Source organism: Mesoplodon mirus (assembly GCF_964341445.2).
Source record: "Mesoplodon mirus genome assembly, chromosome: 16".
Taxonomy (NCBI): Eukaryota; Metazoa; Chordata; class Mammalia; order Artiodactyla; family Ziphiidae; genus Mesoplodon; species Mesoplodon mirus.
In genome coordinates, this window is record NC_138992.1 from 6,469,657 (window position 1) to 6,492,823 (window position 23,167).

A 23,167-nucleotide genomic window follows, 5' to 3' on the forward strand; every position below is an offset into this window, starting at 1 on the left:
TCCAATAAAGTAAAATGCAAAATAACAGGAAGTGCACAAGATGATTTAACGAAATCTTGAAACTGTCCCTAACTGGGAGTTTCATATTCTAAAACTCAGGCTACTACCCCTCCGGTCTTCCTTAGGGAAGCGAAGGCACTGGACACCTACCCAAGGTGGATTTAACCTTTTCGTAAATTGGAGCATATGAAGGCCAACCATAGAAAATCCAGCCAGATGTTCAAGGTGGAACACATAGGGGATTTGACTTTCACTAATCCCTAGATTACATTTGTTACATACAGTTTAATGTACCAGTGCCATCTCCCAGCGCAGAAATAATAAGCGAGGTGTGATTAGGTTTTAGATGATGGAGGGGGTTAAAATGCTGTTTTCAAACCATGGACACCAAATTTCTGTCAACCTGGAAATCTAGTGTCAGTTATGTCTTTTTTGGCTTTTGTTTTTCCATTTCTTTTTGTTTTTCTCTTGGTCCCATATGGAGCCTCCCTAAGCAATGGCCACTTACATTTTAGCCTACCAAATATACTAAAATCCACTAATCCTCTAAAACACAGCAAAATAATCTTTGAATTTAAATAAGTTAAATTTCCAATATAAAAAAATTAGTAAATTTTCATTAAAACTGCTGAAATTCTCTCACAGAATCAAGCACATCTAAATTGACATTTTCCTTTGTCCCAGCAACTCCATTTCTACAAATTTACCCTACAAATATACTTGGATAGATTATAAAATATTATATACAAAGTTATCCATTTAAAGCACTGTCTTTAATAGCAAAACAATGGAAATCATCTAAATGTCTATAATTAAGAACCTGGTTACTAAGCTAGGGCACAGCCATACAATGAAATCACATACAGCTACTTTACAACATCAGGAAACTCTTTATGTTCTTATAGGAAAAGGTCTCCACCAAATAACTGTTTAGTACATGTACACACATATACAGTGTAAAACAGTGTAAGAATATACGTTCATATTCACTTGTATATGCACAGAAAATAGCTCACTTCTTCTATATAAGAAACGAGTAACAGCGATTAATTGTCAAGGGGGAAATGCAGTGGATAAGAAACAGGAATAGGAGGGCTTCCCTGGTGGCGCAGTGGTTGAGTCTGCCTGCCAATGCAGAGGATGCGGGTTCGTGCCCCGGTCTGGGAAGATCCCATATGGCGCGGGGTGGCTGGGTCCATGAGCCATGGCCACTGAGCCTGCGCGTCTGGAGCCTGCGCTCCGCAACGGGAGAGGCCACAACAGTGTGAGGCCCGCGTGCCGCAAAAAAAAAAAAAGAAACAGGAATAGGAGACTTTCGCGGTATCTCTCTTTTACATTGTTTTAAAATTTTGAATTATGTGAGTATTTTACCCTTCAAATTTTAAATCTTTAAATACTTCAGCAGAATTTTTTTAAAATATTGAAACAGAATAAAATAAGAATGTAAACAGAGATTGCCATGTTTATATTTTGCGTCTTAGCTGAAAATCCAGAGCTTGACTCTCTCTTGATCATTCATTTAAGTTCTTCATTAAAATATTCTTTCACTGAAACTGTGATGAGGAATTCACCTGGACTGCCTATCCCACTTGAAGCAACAGATGTGTTTCTGGAAACTACATGCACAATATTTTATTTTGAGAATCCAATAATACTCCCAATGCAATGGGGTTCACATAGTGAGGGAGAGAGGAACAGGTATCTATCCAAAAAACACTGACTGAGGTCTGATACACTGGAGAAACTGTACTGGGTGCTGGGAAGAAAATACACAGAATCTGTGGCATGTAAACAGACAAATTTAATATAATGTACACAGTATTGCAGAAAAGGGACTAACAGCTTTGGAACTTGGAAAATTATTCAAAAAGCTAGCAAATGCGTGCTAAGTTCTTAAAGGATGAGGAACAGAGTTTGCCAGGCAAAGAGCCGAAGTAAGTAACCCTGGGTAACGCCAGTTCACATTCCCTCATCTGACCAGTTAGACTGTAGAGTTGATACATGGAGTTTTACTTTTTTTCCCCCCTTTTCTCCTTTAACAGTACAGAATAGAATAAACCACACAAGTAACCATGACGCGCTCCTGCCACTGCAGAGCCAGTCAGCGAATAAGCTGAGACGTGGGCTCCATTTCCTCACCCCACATCCTGGGTTCCTGCAGAAAGAACCAGGGCGAGAAGAGCGGGTAGTTCTCTGCGGCCAACACAGAGGAGAAATGAGGACAAACGCATGAAAAGGCAGGCCAGGTTCTTAATGTCAACACTGGTATACTAAGGGTCCAGTAACAACAGGGAGATACTGAAAGCTGTCAGCTAAGGAGTGACGTGATGAGCACCATCCTCAAGGAAAGGGGGGCCTGAGCAGAAATGGAATGGCTGGAACGTGGAGAGAGCGCGCAGATGACATCACAGCTGGATGATAAGACAATCTGTCCCATGAACAACCCATGAGGGATGGAACTAGAGGGCTTATTTCTATTTGGACAGAAAGCCATCAGAGAGGCAAACCCTTCATATTCAGAGGAGGCATCAAGCCCACAGGACACCCGGCTAGAGCAAACACACAGGCGTGCCCTGCACACCTCTCCCCTCCCTTGCCCTCTACCCCTAAAGCCCAGCTTTTCACGGCTTCTAAAGCACCAGCTCACCGAGGTTCAGGCTTCTGCGCTTGTTCCCCAAGACTGAAACACTTCTGGGGACTTTCCCCGGAATAACAGCCTTCTCTTTGGTGCCTCTGCCTAAATTCCACTTCCTAGAAAGACTGTCTTTGAATTCCCAGACTAGCTACCCAAAACAATGCAGCATTCCGCATGATACTCACCACAGGTGTTAACTTCCTACTAAATGTCCGTCTTCTCCAACAGATTGCCAGTGCCCTCCCCACACTTAACTCCTTTCGTGGTCCTAACAAAGCTGGGAAGCAGGAAGGGGCAAGGGAAGGAAAAGACTGCATGGAGAGGGCAGCCTGGCAGGGGTTGTAACTTCCCCAGAGGAAGCAGCCAGCCTGTGCTAACCTAACAGGGAGGAAGCCAAAGAGAACACACTCTGGGATCTCACTTCCTCCTGCAGACCTGCTTCTGCTTGGGAGGGGCAACCCAAGCAGAAGCCAGAAGGTGACAGTGTCTGCTGATGCACTCCTCAGGCACCCACATCAGCCCCGGGCACAGAGCGGAGGAGGGTGAAAGAGGACCTGGTGAGGCAAAAAGCAGCAATCCAGCCCCACATCTTTGGTAACTGAAGGAAGCTTTAAACAGAGTGTCTGATGCCTCCGATACATACAAAAGTTTCCTTTTGGGCTTACACCACATATAATACTATACAGCAAAATACTGAAAAGTAACAAAAATTATTTTAGAGATCACTTATTACGACAGTACTAAGTAAATAATAATTATTATGGCTTTGTTGACAATGATTCACCAGGTTAAAGGCTGAATGTTTGACTTAAGGTCTCTCTTTATTCTAATGAACTTATGATCTATCACCTTCATTTTACAGAATAAGACCCCGAGGATTCAAATGGGTTCGAAGCTTGCCAAAGGTTGGACAGTTCGTAAGGGCCAAGGCAGGATTCATGCTAAGATTCAGCTAACGTTAAAGGCTGTTTCATTAGCTGTTTAAAAGCTATGTAATAAAAATTCACAAAAGGTTCAGGTAAGTATAAATAATACAAATCAGCCTGCACAATTAAGTACTAGGGTAGACAGTAATATGGTCAAAAGCCGCCCCCTGCCCTTTCCCAAGGACCTTAACTATGTGTGAACTTACTAAAGGACAGGGGTTAGCCTGGATCTATAATGAAACAAGAAGTCCACATAAGCAGAATGATAATACCTACATGCTCCGCATTCAGAGAGCTATTTCAAAATAATACAAGAGGGCTTCCCTGGTGGCACAGTGGTTGAGAGTCCGCCTGCCGATGCAGGGGACGCGGGTTCGTGACCCGGTCCGGGAAGATCCCACATGCTGCAGAGCGGCTGGGCCCATGAGCCATGGCCACTGAGCCTGCGCGTCCGGAGCCTGTGCTCCGCAACGGGAGAGGCCACAGCAGTGAGTGGCCCACGTACCACAAAAAATAAAAATAAAAAATAATACAAGAGCCTAGTTGGAGGATTTAAAATGATCTTAAAATATATATAGTGTTCACAGCCATTGTAAATTCTGTTTGACAGATTACTAAAATGTTATTGTGCCTTCTGGTCAGAGAAAATATTCCTTAACCTCCAACATGACAAATGTTTTCACAAAGGAATTATTTTATTTAAGCAATCCAAACCTAACAGAACACCTATTAGATTCAAACCATAGTTGAGTACACTAAAACCTGTCCAGACTAGACTGATTCATACAGCTCATGATCTTGCAAATAATCTTCCATAAACAGAAATAAATGGCACAGCAGAATAGAGATGCATACCACTATCTAGTAAGAATAGCTCATCATAAATACACAAAAATATATCATCCAGAGAGCAAAACAACAGTCAATACTTTAAATATTAAAATGCTTGGAAGTAAACCTCTCTTTATGAAGACAGTGCTAATAGTTGTATGCAAAGTATCCTTAAATACATACACAACGCGGGCTTCCCTGGTGGCGCAGTGGTTGAGAATCTGCCTGCTAATGCAGGGGACACGGGTTCGAGCCCTGGTCTGGGAGGATCCCACATGCCGCGGAGCAACTAGGCCCGTGAGCCACGACTACTGAGCCTGCGCGTCTGGAGCCTGTGCTCCGCAACAAGAGGCCGCGATAGTGAGAGGCCCGCGCACCGCGATGAAGAGAGGCCCCCGCTTGCCACAACTAGAGAAAGCCCTCACACAGAAATGAAGACGCAACACAGCAAAAATATATAAATTAATTAATAAAAACTCCTACCCCCAACATCTTCAAAAAAAAAAAAAAAATACATACACAACGCATAAAATCAAAACATACACACAAGGAGATGACAGTCAAATTCCTCCAGGGAGGAAGGAAGACTGATAAGGAGGGAGGGAGGGAGGAAGGAATTACAGCTGACCCTCGAACAAGGAGGGGGTCGAGGGCGCTGATCCTCCCCACAGTTCAAGCTCTGTATACAACTTAGAGTTGCCCCTCCGTATCCACAGTTCCTCTGTATCCACGGTTCCGCACCTGCGGAGAAAACCGTTATTTTCTATTTTTAAAAAATCTGTGTAAAGTGGACCTGCACAGTCCAAACCCGTGTTGTTCAACAGTCAAGTGTAATTCTACCCATCATGGATAATTAACAAAAAAATAACAATAGGGCTTCCCTGGTGGCAAAGTGGTTGAGAGTCCACCTGCCGACGCAGGGGACACGGGTTCGTGCCCAGGTCCAGGAGGATCCCACATGCCGCGGAGCGGCTGGGCCCGTGAGCCATGGCCGCTGAGCCTGAGCGTCCGGAGCCTGTGCTCCGCAACGGGAGAGGCCACAACAGTGAGAGGCCCGCGTACCGCAAAAAAAAAAAAAAAAAAAAAAAAAAAAAAATATATATATATATATATATATATACAACAATAATACTGGCAGCTGGAATTTATTTACTGACTATTGTCCAGGTATTTAATCCTTGTAACCATGCAGCAGAGGAGATGTAATCTTCATTTTACAGAAAGGAAACAGCTGCTTACAGAATCCAGTGATTTAGCTAAGATCCCAGAGCAGACCCGGATCTAGGATTCCAACCCCAGTGTATCTGATTCCTAAAGCCATGCTCCCCTCCAGTTTCTTAGTGTCACTGTAGTAAAGGGATCTTGATTTTGAGTGAGAAAAAACTCTTTGGATTATTACTTAGTTTGGGGGAAAACTAACCAAGTTATTACAAGTATCAAAAGAAATGATGCTTATCAAAGTGCTTTGAAAACTATAACACATAATGCAAATACAGGTTATTCTTGTTTACCTAACACAAAGCCTAAACTGTGATTAGTGATTTACACATATCTCACTGTAGAACGGATTTCAAGAAGAATTTGTGAAAGCAGTATGATTCTACAAATTCAAATCCAGGTAACTAAAAAGTTCTGAGCACTACTCAGAATTATTATAACAAATTTTATCAAATTATTTTTAAGAGATAAAAAATGCTTCCAGTGTACTGGCCCCTTTTCATCCCCTTAAATATATGCAGTCATTCACCAAACAAAAGGCATCATGGCAGAAAAAAGAAAAATATAAAGATAAGACACGTTGATCATTCAATGCCCCAGTGAAATGTAAATTTATCATCTAAACAAGGAGAAAGATTCAAAGACCTTCAGAAATGAGGAGGTCACTGGATTTTGGTACTAAAGTCTAACAATTTTCAAAATAAACTTCTGATTGCAAAGGGTTTTTATAATTTTAAAACCATTAACACCAAGGAATGTAAATCAGAGGTGAGATGTTCCTTAAAATTGGTAGAAGGAATCTAACAAGTTGAACAATTACAATATTCTAGACACCACCCTGGAGACTTTGCATACACGAGGTCCACACAACTTCTCAGCGTGTTGGGACAGGAATTATCATCCCCTTTTCTCCTATACACCTAATAAGTGGCAGCGCTCAAGTTTGACTGCAGGATTGTCTGACTCTCAAAAGGTTTGCTTCTCCTTCAGAATACTCACAACTGGCTTCTGTGAAATAAAATTCCTATTTTATGGCAAGAAAAGAAAACTTGAAACATAAAAATGTTTCTCTGCCCTTTGGCCTCCTCTCCCCCCTCTACTGTGTGTTGTGTAACTGCATTAGGCATCAACCAAACCTCCCCCCTGGCAGAAATACCTGCTCAGCCATAAGGAGCAACATTCTAGAATCAACAGGACAGCTCCTTAAAAGATAACCTTCCTTCTTAATCTTGTAAGGGGTCACGCAGACCCATGTCCCACTACCTGCTTTGTAAGCTTAGATCTGGACTGTGTAAACTGTCAATAATACATCATTTAGAATACAGCCCTCTGTCTCAAAAACGTATATAACTGTGCTTTGGTTTACATACGTGACCTCTGGAGCTTGAACCGGAAGAACAGTTCCCAGAACTTTCTGAGAGGTTGTTCCTGGGTTATAACCCTCAATTTGGCTCAAATAAAATTTCAGATTGACTGATTAATTTTTGTTGACACTTCAAAACAAAACAAAACTTTCTGAGCCAACAGGTAACATAACAGATTAGATTCCACCTCCAATATATGAACAGAATTTTATAGGAATAGTCAGTCAACTGCATTCACTGAATGACCGCTATTTACTGAGAAACATAACAGGAGCAACAGAGGAAGACAAAAGCATAATAAAAGTACAACAGTGCAAACTAATTTCCAGGATGCTTCTAAGCACAACAAAAGATCAGGGCTCAGGGTCCCCCAGTTTTACCAGTCCTAATGGTTAACACTGGCAAATTTCTCTCTTGACTCACTTTCATCTGGTAGTAAGGAAAGTTCTGAAAAAAGTATTTATTGAAACTGGTTGCAAAGAAATGTCTCAGCTTCTACTTAAATCACCCAAAAAAGGCAGAAAGATGAACCTAGACAACAGAGAAAGAAGCAGCTAGGAGCTCTTGCCAACACAAACTGACCAATCCCTTGGCTATTCCAAAAGATTCAGGATTATTCTTTTTTTATTTGATTTATTTATTTTTGGCTGCACTGTGTCTTCGTTGCTGCGCACGGGTTTTCTCTAGTTGCGGCACGCGGGGGCTACTGTTCGTTGTGGTGCGCGGGTCTCTCACTGCGGTGGCTTTGCGGAGCACAGGCTCTAGGCACGTGGGCTCAGCAGTTGTGGCACGTGGGCTCTAGAGCGCAGGGTCAGTAGTTATGGCGCACAGGCTTGGCTGCTCCGCGGCATGTGGGATCTTCCCAGGCCAGGGCTCGAACCCATGTCCCCTGCAAGCCCGTGTCCCCTGCATTGGCAGGCGGATTCTTAACTACTGCGCCACCAGGGAAGCCCAGGATTATTCTTAATGTATCCCAATGCATTTGTCAAATGAAGATTCGGTAAACCCACAGACTAAATGAAGACAACAATACCTCAGGTTAATTTAAGTCAATAATGACTTAAGTCAGTAACTACTGGGAGGAGGAATGGGTTTAACTACTAAACACAAAAAAGGAAAATCTACTGTTCAGTTTTACCTGCCTAAGGGTTAAACCACATTTCTCACTTTTAATTGCAAACATCATTAAGTATACCGCAAAAGACCAGCTATCTTAAACAATTATCAGGCTCCAGAGGTCACCAATTAGAACCCTGCAAGGATTTGAATTAAAAAAAGGTTTTATGATTAGGTGAAGTAATGATCCAAGAAAGAGATTAGTTCTGTTCAGACTGCACTCATTATAAAACCCATTTCCTTTGTGTGAAGATTCAATGTCTTTCTCATTTATCCCGCTGGCATTATCACACTCTGAGATAGAAATATGGCTATACTAATGATATTCTATAACAACCATACAATACAAGCATTTTGCTCTCGTTACTTTCATATCTAATAAGATTACCAATGAATATTTTCTATTGGTTAGATATACAATAATACAAACTCTATGGGTGTGACAGACTGTTCAAAATAAATTCAAAGTAGGATACGATCATGCTTTGGCTCGACATTTTTAGGTCAGTTTCAGAATCATAGCCAGTCCCTATTTATGCAGCAAAGAGTTAGAATAATTGGGGGAAAATAATCTTTAAGACATTAAATCATATTTTTTCACATAATGATTACTTACAGGTTCACCTTTATAAAAATAATTCTAAAAATAAACAGCATGATCAAGGATTGCAACCAGATCCCCAAGAACACTGACTCTGATGCTGTTTAAAAGGCATATTGATGAAATCATGAGAGATATGCTAGAATAATAAACGTCACTAAAAAAATGCAGCTTAATATTAGTACAAAACATACAAGATGCCTAGAATACTATATTTCCCTCACAACTCAATGCTCTTCTAAGCTACCTAAAAACTGCCAAACAAGCATAAAACACTTTTTAAAAACAAAATACAATTACAGCAGAAACATATTTTGTCACTTAGATTTAATCATCATAGAAAGTTAAATCACTGATAAACAATCCAGCTGTACACACTATTTAATAGCCACAGCCTCTGAGGACAGGATATATCTCTACACAGGTACATACAAGTATTGAAGATGAGGACACCTTCCCACATCAATTTAAAGCCAGGATGTGTTATCTGTACTAGGTCATTCTCCAGTCACATTTCATGTTTTCCTTCTCCTTATGAGTCAGATGCTATCTCTCCACGGTGGACATTCCCACTGGGGGTTTTCTTAATGGGATTTGTCAAGTCACATACAGATCTTCACATTCTAGACCAAGCTGTACATTAAAATCATCTAAGGTCTTACAGAAAAATAACTACACTGAGGCCAGTAAACAGCATTCTTCTGTTTTCGTTTTGTCCTTCAACCATGAAGTACCTGGTTAAGCAATCATGCACTCTAGTGGGTTCCACTTGTCAAATCTACTGACAACTGGGCCATCTATTTTAAGGCTGAAAATACAGGTAACTTTTAACTTCACAGAACTGCACCGCATGGCCTATCCAGGTAAATGAGACACAACCAAAGGATAAATACAGAGCATTACTTTGACTAAAACTAACAACTAGCATGTTAGGTTGATGTCTGACTGTCCTCTATTCTCTTTTCTTAAACATAGAGGTGGGATAATTTATTGATCAATTCTATGAACGAGTAACAAACTAAGATGAGAACACAGAGACTAATAACGTGGAGTGGACAGGAATCCAGAGAAGTGTTCCCCTAGACTTTCAAGAATCTACCAATTTTCACAGCAACAATGGTTACTGGCTCACCAAATGGTCCCCATACATCATCAGATAGACAGTACCTGTAAAGTATCACTATTTCATCGGGGAAGGGGGAGGAGAGGAGGAGGAGGGTTAGAGAAAAAAAGAGAAGTCTAAAAGGCTCTATAAGGGAGGAAATAATGGAAAAAAATTGAAAAGTGCTACCTAAAAAAACCAACTGAAATAACTGAAATGCTTATCCTAAAGGATAAATGATTCAAGAGAGAATCATCAACTTATATACAATTATTTCTGCATGTCATACACAAGAGAGATTAGATTTGGTCGGTAAGAAGGCCAGTGGCATAGAATTAAAAGTAAAAGGCAGAAATAGAGATGAAGATTCTAAAAACAGCATTTTCTGAAGAGGGAACTAGCTATCCTGAAGAGATTTTAAGTTCATCTATAGAAGCCTGACCAGCACAGGCTGGACCCACTTGGCAGGAATGTTCTAGAGAGGATTCAAACGCCTGATGGCAAGCTGAACTTGAAGGTTCCTCTCGACCCTGAGATTTACACACGTCCCTGTCATCTGTCTCACTGACTAGCTCTTATACACATAACACTGTGTTATTAATCATCACATGCCCAGTACCTGGTTCTGCATCATTAATATAACATGCATTCAAAAAATATTTGTTGAGTGAGTGAGAATGAACAATGATATTCTTCACAGAAAAGCCCAGTAAGACTTGATGAACTTTTAAGAACACCCAAGGTTCGAATTAAGCAAAACGGATGTCATCTATCTTTCATTTCCATAAGCAAACCATCTATGCCAGTTACTAAACTATCATCTCTCAGCTCCATACACACCATCGGGAAGGCTGGGCAGGGAATCTGCAAGCCCCGTTTCTCCGCTGCCAGGGCTTCCCCATAGCTTCTGCATCTGGGGTGCCAGAGGAGGCGGGCAGGGGTACCATCCCTTCCATTTTGCTCCAGTTCCTGACAGCATACAGAACAGGGCTTCCAAATTCTGGCAATGACTGATTTCCACGTTTCCCCCACATTCTCTGCACCTCCTCAGTAAGCCAGGACCCTCTCCTCAGAGGCCCAAGTCCCAGCCCTCTGAGCTCCCTTTACAAGCTCCTGAGTAACCAGACTCAAGGGGCCTTGGTCCCAGCTCCACAGAACACTTCCTCCTATGTGTCTTCTCTTTGTGTCTCCAGCCCTGATGGTGCTGGCTCGCGGCAGAGCCTGTGTTACTATTTCTGTTACTTCAGTATTCCTCATTTGCTTTTTCAGTCATCTAGCATCTCCCTAACCAATCCTTTATATTAAATCTCCTTTGTTAAAATGCCTGCTGTGATTCCTGTTTACCTGACTAGACACTGACGGACATACCACCTTGGTAAGTTCCTGGAAGTACAGTGGAAAGTCCCTGGAATCCACAGGCTGGACGTCTCAGTACTGTGTGCCAGGCGCTACGCTGGGCCCCCATCAGCCACAAACCAGGCAGGCAGTGAAGTGGTGAGGAGGACACAGGGGTCGGGGGGCAGCCCCAGCTTGACCACAGGAGAGTCTCTGGCAAGTCACTAGCTTCGCTGAGCCCTCCTTTCTTCGTGTGTAAAAATGGGGGGAAACCCAGGTTTGTGTGACCTATCCCCAACTCTGGGGGTTGGAAGTCACTAATCTAATGGCATCAGCACCTTCTTATTTGATGCTTCTAGTTCAATATTACTTGGATATTGTAATAACAAATAAACATTTTTAGACCAAATAAACATTTTCAGACCAGTGATTTATGAATGATAAGAAGGCCTTCCTGGGCAGTATCTCTTTCCCCTGCTGAGAGAGCACTTTCTCGCTTGCTTCCTGGGTCTCAACCACATCTTGGAGGGCTGAGAACAGTGGGTAACTCAGGTACTGTGGGAGTGGTGTGCTTGTTATTCCCCACTCCGCCTGCAGCATATAGCATGATGATCATCAGAGTCTGGGAAAATGGCACCTACGTAATGACATTAGCATAGATGGTCTCTATTCAGGGTAACCATAATGAATATCCTGGAGGCTGAATTATCTGAGCTACATCTCTGACTTCCCTTGTGAAAAGCACAGGAAGACAATGTAATCTGGGACTATGCAACTGCAGGTGATGTTTACCTTGAGAAGCAGACCTATCAGCATCCTAATTTGAGACACATAGAGTAAATTTCCATGAATATATAACCATTCAACACATTATTCAGAGGAAAAGTGTTTATCATCTTCAAAACATTTGCTATTCCAAGAACTAATTAAGTTTACAAACTAATTAAGTCCGGTATTGTGAATACCACAAGGCAGGAAATGTTCAAATCATATTGTTAATTATGCCTCTGACAAAGAAACTGTATTACAGGTATTACATACAAATGCTACAACCAGCCAAGTCCTTTAAATTCCATGATCTCAAGCTTGGGAACAAATGAAGCCAAAACATGAGCATAAAATGAATGTAAAATTAAGTTGCTTAGAGGAAAGTTCAAAAATAGCCCTAAGTGAAGGCTTAATCAAGTTATTCTATCGCCTGTTTTTGCTCATGGCACTCCCAGAGCAGCCCATTAACCCACAGCCTGCAGACAAGCACGACTGTCTAGCTTTTTGACACCTGCATTGAGAGTGTATAAATTAATGATAATACCGAAAGAAGAGCTTAATTTAGTGAGACTTGAAGTAATAAAAACATGGGTTCAAATCACAGACCAGCACTTACTTACACTATGACACTGGGAGAAACTAAGAGAGTGGGCTCTCAGTCCCCTGGACTATCAATTAGGGATACTGAGACCTACGTCTGGAGTTGCGGGGATTAATGATACACCTCAAGTGCCCTACCTCGACGCCGCACACAACAAATTCTCGCCTCCTGCACACTCCAGAGTTCTGTGTATTGATTCAAGCAGAGGCATATATGAAGAGAAGGCTAATACAAATTTAATGAAAATTTAAATATTAATATGATTAAAGCAAAGATCATCAGAAGAAATCATAGTCACAGTCCTCTAGATCCTCTTGTAGTGAGAAATCTGGTCACTCGTGGTCGTGCCGCCCCTGGGCAGGGTCTGGGCATCAACGGTCAAATCAGGGGCTCTCTGAACACGAGGTCGGAGGGCCTTAAGTCCTCCGTCCTAACTCACTCCTTGCTTAGGGTTCACTTGGGTGAGCTGCTTATCCTCTCTCTGAAACTCATTTCATTGCCTGTCAAATGAGGACTCCTTATTACCTCACATAGTTGAGGTGGAAACTGAGACCACGGGAAAAACCATTCACAACCGGAAAGAGCTACGCAACTATCCGTGGGGCCACAGCAAGGGCCCCAAGGGGATTCCTGTGTGGGAGGGAGGGTCCCTCTAAGTGGGATAAGTAAGCAAGCTGCAAGGCCATCGGTCCTTACAGGGAAGCTTTCCAACTGCACTTAACAAAGGGCTGGCAGGTTAGACCTTCCCTTTGCCCTTCAGGGCTCGGCCGGCTCTCTGAACTCAGGGCTCCGTAGGAAAAGCAGATCTGCTCCCTCCGCAGAGCAGAGAGGGTGGTGTGCTGGGTAAAGGACACTTGCTCTGCAACAGCTCACAGGACCGTGCATTTATCTGCAAAAGGTGTGCAGAAAACTGCGCTTCTGGGATGACTCTGACACAGGATGCGCGTCTGCCACGTGACTCCCGGGCTAGAAGCATGGCACACACGTCATTCTACATGTGCGCAGGGAATTAAAATTTAAATGTAAAGAGCCCCAAGTGGCTAGAAGCCACCCCAGCACAGATCTAGAATACAGCTAAACACTAGACAGGACGTGAAAAGGCCTGTGACAGCAGAAAGAGGTGCCACGAAGTTCGGACACTTCTTGGTCATTCAACAACCAGTTCCTGAGTGCGGACAACGTGCCAGCCGCGCTCCCTAGCAAACACCTACCATCCGTGGACAGCGGCTGGACAAGTGCACACGGACTCTGGAGCCAGGCCGCCGGGCTCAACAAGCGCTGGGCACGCTACTGTGTGACACAATGATACCGACCCTACTCTCAGGAAATACATACTCTAGGAAAGCCTACACGTGGCTACTCACAGTGTGAAGTTTACATTTTAAGTACAAATGAAGTATTACAAAATTTAAAGGACACAGTAAACACTTCCAGGTCAGCAGATCAAGGGGAACTTCCGGACAGGCGGTCCCTCAGCTGGGCCTGAACGAACAGGCCTGGCTCCCCGCAGGGGAGCCCTACGCAGGGGGGCGCACGAGCCGCCCCGTGCACACAGGGCCGTGGTGATCTCTGCAAAGCCACCGAGCAGCAGAGTGCGACAAACCCACGCGGTGCAAAGGCGGGAGCGCCTGGTGACGTGGCTGAGAAGGCGGGGAGACTGCAGACAGACCCCCAGCACTCTGCTGGGTGAGCAGCTCTGCTGTCAGGACTGGAGCCTCAGGAGGCACTGACACGGGGCAGGAGCAGGAAGGCCTTCACGGTCCACAAGAGGAGAAGCGGCCTCGTACGGCAGCGCCCCACGGCGACTGTGTCGGAACTGGTGCTTCAGTGTCCGCAGCTGTTTGCGCTAAGGTTAAGCTACTTTCACAAACAAAGATGTCACATAAAAGCTGCACAGGAATGAAAAAATATGATAAAGAAAAGGTGGGTCTTGAGACCCTTTATAGGCCCCTGTAACTACCTACATCAGAAGAGTGAAGCAAATTTTCAGACTTCAATAATTCACGCAAAAAGTCCAAGATGTGCTGGTATGAATTTCAATGAAAAAACTCACACATTATACGTTAAATCTGAGGCCATGGGCTGAACACCGAAAAAAGTGAGAATTACTACACAATAGCACCCGCAATGCCTTCTTGTAAATACAAGGTCATTTTACTCTGAGACTGAAAAATAAGATATTAAAGAAAATTCTGTTATATAACATCTCTGAAAGAACAACCAAAAAATCCCCACACTACACCTTTTCTACAAGACAGGAAGAAAAGGAGTGATAAGCTACATGTTTGGTAAACATGATAAGCTATAACTAACTGGTAAAACAGATATAAATCTTACTGAAGGATGGGTAAAAATGTGTGACTTCATTTTTCTTTTCCTCTAATCTACTTCTAGCTTAAATCTGTTGAATTCATGCCTATTTCCTTCAAACGCATTCAGATCTCCTAAACATTCTTTGATACCTTTTAAGTTTCTTGCTCAATTGCTACACCTGATTCTTCCAGAAATGATTTTTACAAGTCATAGAAATAACACGTTAAAAGAAAAAAACTTTGCATGAAACAAGAACCAACAATGACAAGAAGCATGACTGATATTTTACGTGGGCTTTCAAAAGTCTGAATGCCAAGGAATCACACCTTTACGTATGGCTCATGAGTCACCAACCGAATGTGTTCAAAGACCCTAAATTCTAAGAAAGAAAACATTACAAAAAAAGAAAAAAAGGGCTCAGAATTCAGCCAGTGCTGTTTCTGTTTTTGTTTGTTTTATAAATTAAATGTCTGCACTTATTGACAGCCTCCTGAAAAGCAGACAAACATATTTTCGGCACTTTTAAATATACTGTCTTAATCTTTAAGGGAGGTAGAAAAACAAAGGAGGGTACCTTCTTGTCTATGGAGCTAGTAAGTGAAAGTAATAGGTACTGCACCCACATGTGATAAAAGCGTGATACACTTAATATAAGCTTCCACGAATTCCTGGAGAATCATTTTATTCATCCTTCCAAAGCATTCACCCCATGCTACCTTGCAACATTTACCATAATTGTTTACATCTGTCTCAACCACGGCCAAATTTCAGTACTCGGGATAGTGTCTTGCACGTGGCAAGTATTAAATGAAGAAATGAATATACAAGAGTCTTAACTGTAAGATATGAGTTCCCTGTTGGTTTTTGCCATGAACTATTAAGTGACCCTGACCAAGTGACAAGTTCTCTGACTTTTATTCCATTTCTTCTAGTAAATATTTTCCGAGCTCTCTCTCTATTCCCACGCCAGCCCAGCCCAGGCCTACGATGGGAAAGTAACTGCCTTCTGAGAAGAGGATGGGGTGGACTTCTGCTTCCTTTATAGACAACTCCTCTTCTGAGTGGCCTTTCTCCCTGCCCATTTCAAAACCTACCTCTAATCTTCCATCAACCCTACGAACTCCTCAAATCCTCTGACAAATTCAAGCTTTTGTTGGTCAGCCAGGGTCAGTTTCCGTTCTTTGAAAACAAAGGACCCTGAGTGACACAGTGGGGAAACACAGTCTCCTCCACACTGTAAGTGCTCCAATATTACTCCTTTTCAACTAACCCATTAAAAAAAAAAAAAAAAAAAAAAAAGACTGTAGCCAAACTACTACCAGGTCCTGCCTTGTAATACCTCACAATCAACTGCATTTCTTCCCGACTGCCATTGTCCTACTTCTGATTTAACTTTCATCTCTTCTTGAAATCCCTTTGTTCATGTTTCTGAGGCTAAGTCTCACCTTCCTTAGCTGCAGTGATTTTTTAGGATCAATGATATAGTAATAAAAGAGATATAGTATCATTAAGTATGAGAACATGATTTTCTATTAAAAAATCCTGTAAGTCATTGTAGCCATTAAATAATAGTCTTAATTCTATCATAGAACTAATAAAGGTAAACTTTAAGTTTAACAATTCTTTTTCATTTTAACTTTATGGCAGCATAAAGGGGATAAGAACTCTAGCATGAGCTCTATTTACAATAGCCAGGACACGGAAGCAACCTAAGTGTCCATCGACAGAGGAATGGAAAAAGAAGATGTGGCACATATATACAATGGAATATTAGTCAGACATAAAAAGAAACAAAACTGAGTTATTTGTAGTGAGGTGGATGGACTGAGAGACTGTCATACAGAGTGAAGTAAGTCAGAAAGAGAAAAACAAATACTGTATGCTAACACATATATATGGAATCTAAAAAAAAAAAAAGGTTCTGAAGAACCTAGGAGCAGGACAGGAATAAAGACGCAGATGTAGAGAATGGACTTGAGGACATGGGGAGGGGAAAGGGTAAGCTGGGACGAAGTGAAGGAGTGGCATGGACTTATATATACTTCCAAATGTAAAAGAGATAGCTAGTGGGAAGCAACTGCATAGCACAGGGAGATCAGCTTGGTGCTTTGTGGCCACCTAGAGGGGTGGGATAGGGTTAGGGTGGGAGGGAGACACAAGAGGGAGGAGATATGGGGATATACGTATATGTATAGCTAATTCACTTTGTTATATAACAGAAACTAACACACCATTGTAAAGCAATTATACTCCAATAAAGATGTTTAAAAAAAAAAGAAAAAGAAAAAGAACTCTAGCATAGGAGGAGAACAAGATAAAAGGAAATTATTTAAAAAATATTTTTTCTTGCTACCTAATATAAAAAGTCTCTTTGATCAAATAAAATCCAGCGTAAATCTCCTCCCTCCAGGCAAGGTTAAAAACTCAGGAAGAGAAAGTAAGTAAGATAAATGAGTTTAAGGCACTCTGATGTGTCTCTGGAGCAAAAATTAACACTTTTTAAAAACAAAGATGTGCAGACACTATGCCATAACAAAAAGATGATCTGCTGGCCATATCCTGTATCTAAAATTTTGTATCTTCAAAAACAGGAAATTATAATGAAAGACAAAGTTAGAGATAAGAACTGTAATTTCCTTTTTGTATAGATAAACACATACACAAACAGCCAAGAATTCAGGAATTTTAATAGCAAGAAAGTGGATCAGTAGAAAAATCAACTTAACAATAAGCGTTAAGTGGACTTGAATTATATCTCCAACACAGAAAGCTACATGACTGTGGTCAAATTACTTAATCTCTGACACTCTATCTTTTAATTGGAGAAATGTAGATAATGATGTCTAATATGCACACTGTGGTACGCAACTAAAACAGAAAACAAACGTAAACAATGCCCGACGACAGGCAGTAGATATTTATGTTACCTATTTATATTGCTATTATATTTCATTTAGGCACATCTAAGGTGATACCCCTCCCCCCCAAAAAGAGACACTGTAAATATCTACCCTTCCCAAACACAAAGCTCTTTGCCATCTTCCAACTCTTTCTTCCAGCACAGTCAGGTGCCCGCCTGCCAGAATAGGCACCAAAACTGACCTGTGGGTTGTAGGGTAAGAGAAATAGGAAAAGCAAGTCAATTCTAAAAGTAAAGCACAATGAACAGAACCACTCTGAAACAGAACTACCCCAAGTTTATGATAATGTGGATTCTTTCAAATACCCTGGCCGGCCCAGCACAGAGGGAAACAGGTGCGCCGGAGCCCCCGTTGTCACAGCACTCCCAGTAACGTGTCTTCTCCCAGCTCCAGACCCTGCACCTGGGGACAGGTTAATAATGTCTTTCTTACCTCTTCCATACCCTCTACACCTCAGAGTAAATGCTCAATGTATTTTAGACGACTAAATGAAGAAATGATTAACACAAGTGTACTTATATTCAAAACAAACAACAGTGGAAGAAAACAAGCATAATCTTTACCTACTCCCTCAAAATCATTTCCATTCACCTATGTATGGAATGCCTGTTGCATGCCAGGGGCTCTGCTGGCTGCGGAGTTCTTCCAGAAACAAGACAGAGATTCAGTGATCCCGAAACTTAAGGCAGAGCAGGGAAGGCAGGCATCAGGGAGACAATTACAGCAAAGGCGATGAGTGTTCTGGCTGGGGGTCCACAGGCTGTGAAAGACAAGCCCAAAAGCTCAATCGAGACCACTGCAGGGTCATTGATGGACAGGCAAGTTAAGACTTGCTGAGAGGTTTTCAGCACAAGAATTATACGCTCAGGTATGGATGTTGGGAGATCACTCTGGCCGCCCTAGAGAGGAGGGTCTGCCGGGGAGGAACAACTCAGTAGGGTGGATGAGCCACTTAGGAGATGGCTGCTGAGACATTTCTTAATGACCAAAAGCTCTCTTTATCATCCCCCCAAAACTCCCAAAGAAAGTGTGTTTTATGTACTATGGCTTCAATGCCGCAGAGCAATACAATATGGATAGAACACAACCAGGTTTTTTTCATCTTTGAGTTTGTGAACATCTTGAAGCCCATTCATTCCCTTCATAGAGACATGAAATATCCTTAAATGAACACATTAGCCTAAGAATCAAACCACAAACCACAGCACAGCATAAAGAAAAGGTACACAGTTTCACGGTGCCATGGTGATTCAGTGGATTTACCATCACATGTAAATCATCTGACAATGACCTGATTACTAACGGAATAATAATGTTTTTGAGAAGTTGGATAGGATAGTACAAAATGAATGGCCAATTTCTACCCTCATGACCTCAAGTAAGTTAGTTATTCACTTGGTTACAACTTTACTCACTTTTAAAAATAGAGAAAATACTACCTACTTTTCATGATTATTGAAAAAATAAGTTCAGTGTATAAAGGAATACCTACTATTTTGGGGAAAAAACAACTACTAAGCACAGTATCTGACACACAGCAGATGTTAATAAATGACTGTTGCTTTCATATGCATTTCCATTAAAACATCATCAGTTTCTTCCAATGGGTCACATCATCTGTATAGACTTGGCCTAATAAACTTACAGGACATGTGCTTTTCATTCCCTCTCCCAGCCCAAGAAAGGAGCTTTCACATATGCTGCGTCCTATTAGTAACAGACCACAAGATGCTTATACTGAAGGTAATAAGGTTGAATTCATGCAGAAAGCAAACATTTACAAACCTTGAAAGCCTTCAAAAACAGCCATTAAAATGTAGCAATAAAGACAAGTAAAAGGCATGCAGAAGGGTTGCTGCTAAGGTCTTGAGAAATACTGTCCTCCCAGAAATACCCTTATAAATCTACCATTAGGACACATGGAACACTTCTGCCATATCCACTGGTGACAGCACAACTGATTTTCTGAAGCCCCCAAAGGGCACTCAGAGCTAAGTATGGGAGTGAAGTAGGAAAACCCTAACTGGACCGTGCCGTGTGCTCTAGAGAGCAGCATGTCCTGTAAAATGCTGAAACCTTGTTTGTCCTCATCCCAGTTCAAATAATGCAGATGAACGCGATATCTCTGCTATTCCCCCCATGGAGACATGGGGGGCTAATTCGTTCCTCTTCAATCTGGGCTCACTTCAGTGACTTAGTCAACCAACAGAATGCAGCAGAAGTGGCACCCCAGGACCTCCAAGTCTAGTCATAAGGAGCGCTGCAGGTCCTGCCCAGCCTCTTGAAGGGCTCACACTCCCTCTGGCAACCCCGTCCGGAGCTCTAAGAAGCCCAAGCCATGCATGGCGAGGCTGTAATTGGCTAGATGGCCGACAACTCGGGCTAAGCTCTCAGCTGAGGTCCCAGCCACCAACAGCTGGCGTCGCCTGCCAGCTGCGGGAGGGAAGCACCTTGACGTCCAGCCTTCAGATGACCGCAGCCCAGCCACTCTACCTGCCACGCCATGAGACGCTCCACGGGAGAGCTGTTCAGCCGAACCCCATCACTCACACAACTGTGCGAGTCCACAACACACTGTTTTAAACCACTTTAAGTTTGGGGTGGCTTACGACACGGCCCGAGGTAACACATATATCTATCAGGGTGTGCGGGTGTGAAGTTGGGGACTATACCCCCAGCAGTCCCTGGCTGCAGTAGGAACTAGCCTCCGCCAAGTTCAACATGGCAGACATTTACTTTTTTTTAAACCCTGGTACTTGTTTTAAAAAAGGCTTCTGAAGAGTTTCCTTCAATTCCTTGATCTATCTTCTTGATGAGCTTTTTTTTCTTTTTCAGCTTGACCTTTCCATTTCCCTGCAGTTTTCCTCCAATTCCTGCTAATAGAGATCAGTGGTTAAACGCGCCCCTCAGCTGGAGGTTGCCAGCTCTGTCCCCAGCCTGGCCCTTAGCTTATCTGCAGAGTCCACTTTTATTTCCCTAGGAAGGAGCACAATTCTCCACAGCACATATTTACATTTCAAAAGTATTTACTTGCTTAAACTATACATTCTAAAATATTAAAAATACCACACATCTGCACTTAAAACACAAGTAATTACTTCTATATCACAGTGACTCATTCCCCAAATTCTCTAATCACCTCCCTAGAGGCAAAAATAGGCTTTTCGCACACGGCCCTTCTCCCCATCACTCACATGTTCAGTTGCCCATGCATCCTGCTACAGTGACTGCCCAGGTGCCAGGACTGTGCCCCAGCCAGGGAAACAGAGCTTAATGAAACGGCCCCTCACCTTAAGGACTTCAACCCTGGTAAAACAAACAAGACCTGTAAAGGCAACGTCATGTTATAATATAAGGGAAAGTACGGAATCACAAAGAACCCACCAGCACCATAGAGAAAAGGGAGCATAACTGCTGTTTCTCGGCACGAATTCAGCAAGGAGACAATACCGCCCTCCCGACTGGTACCATGTACGAATCCCAAAGAGCTGGTATCAGGGAAATCACAAACATACAACTACAGAGGAAAAAGATCAATAAAACCAAAAGCTAGTTCTCTGAAAAGCTCAATAAAATTGATAAGCCCCTAGCCAAACTGACCAAGAAAAAGAGTGAAGACATGACTACTAACATCAGGAATAAGAGTGACATCACTACAGATCCTACAATTAGTACCCAACAGTTTTATATTAATAAATTTGAATTTCAGATGAAATGGACAATTTCCTTAAAAGACACAAACTACCAAAGATCACTCAAGAAGAAAAAGACAACGCGAATAAGCCTCCATCTATTAAAGAAACTGAATTCACTGAATTCACAGCTTACGAACTTTTCTCAAAGAAAACCCCAGGCCTAAATGGCTTCACGGGTGAATTCGACCCAACACATAAGGCATAAATAATACCACCAATTCTTAAAAAACTCTTCCAGAATAGACAGAAGAGGTGAACACTTCCAAAATCATTTCATTAGCCTAATGTAAAAATGAGACAAAGATTTTAGAAGAAAACTGTATCTCAATATCCCTCCTGAACAAGGATGAAAGAGTCCTTAAGAAAATAGTAACAAATTGAATTTAGCAATATCTAAACAAGAGTAGACAAGATCATCAAGTATGGATCGTCCCAAGAAGGTAAGCTGGCTTAACATTTGAAAGTAATGCAATGTTATTCACTACATTAACAGACTACAAAAGAAAAACCTTGTGATCGATCATCTGAATAAATGTTGAAAAGGCATTTAAAAATATTAAACCTTCATTATGATAAAACCTCTCAGCAAATAAGAATAAAATGAAACTTTCTCAATCAGATAAAGAACATCTATGAAAAATCTACAGATAACATCACAATTAATGGTGAAAGACTGTATCATTTCCCCCCCATAACCAGGAACATCTACTCACTGACATGGATGGACAGAGCCAGCACAATAAGAGAAGAAAATTAAAATAATTCAGATTGGAAAAGGAAAAGTACCTTTATTTAAAGAAAGAATAATCTAGAAAATCCCAAGGAATCTACAACAAAGCCACCAGAAGTAACAGGTGAATTTAGCAAAATTGCTGGATATAAGTACTACACAACAATCAACTGTATTTCTAAGAGCACATGCGTTAAAAAAAAGAAACTTCAAAAATAACATTTCAATAGCATCAAAAAATATGAAATACTGAGGGATAAAGTGAACAAAATATGAGTAAAACCTATACATTAAAAACTACAAAACATTGCTGGTAGAAATTTTTAAAGATCTGAATAAATTAAGACAGAATCATGTCCATGGATCAGAAGACTCAATATTGTTAAGATGTCAATTCTCCCAATATTGATTTATAAATTTAATGTAATTCCCTGTCAAAGACCAGTAAACTTTCTTGTAGAAATTGATAAAAGCTGATTTTAAAGTGTATATGCATGTTCAAAGCACCTTGCATATAAGGTCCTTGTAAGTATAGGGAAGAAAATTCTGAAAAAGAACAAGTTGAAGGACTCATTTGATTTCAGCAACTTAGTATGAAGCTCCAGTAAGTAATACAGTGTGGTGTTGGCTCAAGAAAAGACATACAGAACAAAAGAACAGCATCCTACATATACACTAGGTAAGCCACACATATGGTTAATTGATTTTTGAAAAAGATTCAAAGACAATTCAGTAGAGAAAGGACAGTCATTTCAACAAGTTGTGCTAGAACAATTAGATATACATATGCAAACAAATTAATCTCAAGCTCTACCATATACAAGAAATAACTTGAAATGGAACACAGACCTGAATATTCCCTTTTTGCTTCCTGTTTTCTTTGATGCTTAACTCTTTCTCCATACATAGAGCTCTCTCTAACTGGATTAGTTCAATAGATACACAAGTATTTTAATTGCTGTCAAAAAGTAAATGAAAAATGCATTTTGCTTTAAGATACAAAAAGTACAG

General features: G+C 41.5%; 1 protein-coding gene across 3 annotated transcripts in view; it reads right to left on the minus strand.

The window, feature by feature from the left end:
• Positions 1–23,167, minus strand: part of KHDRBS3 (KH RNA binding domain containing, signal transduction associated 3) — a 163,164-nt gene that overhangs the window by 111,272 nt on the left and 28,725 nt on the right. The window contains exon 1 of one of the 3 annotated variants that reach the window (XM_082600759.1): positions 2,821–2,882. The exons of the other annotated variants lie outside the window; for them this stretch is intronic. The gene's annotated coding sequence lies outside the window, so the exon portion shown is untranslated. Of the gene's footprint in view, positions 1–2,820; positions 2,883–23,167 lie in introns of those variants that run through there. 3 annotated transcript variants of the gene reach the window in all.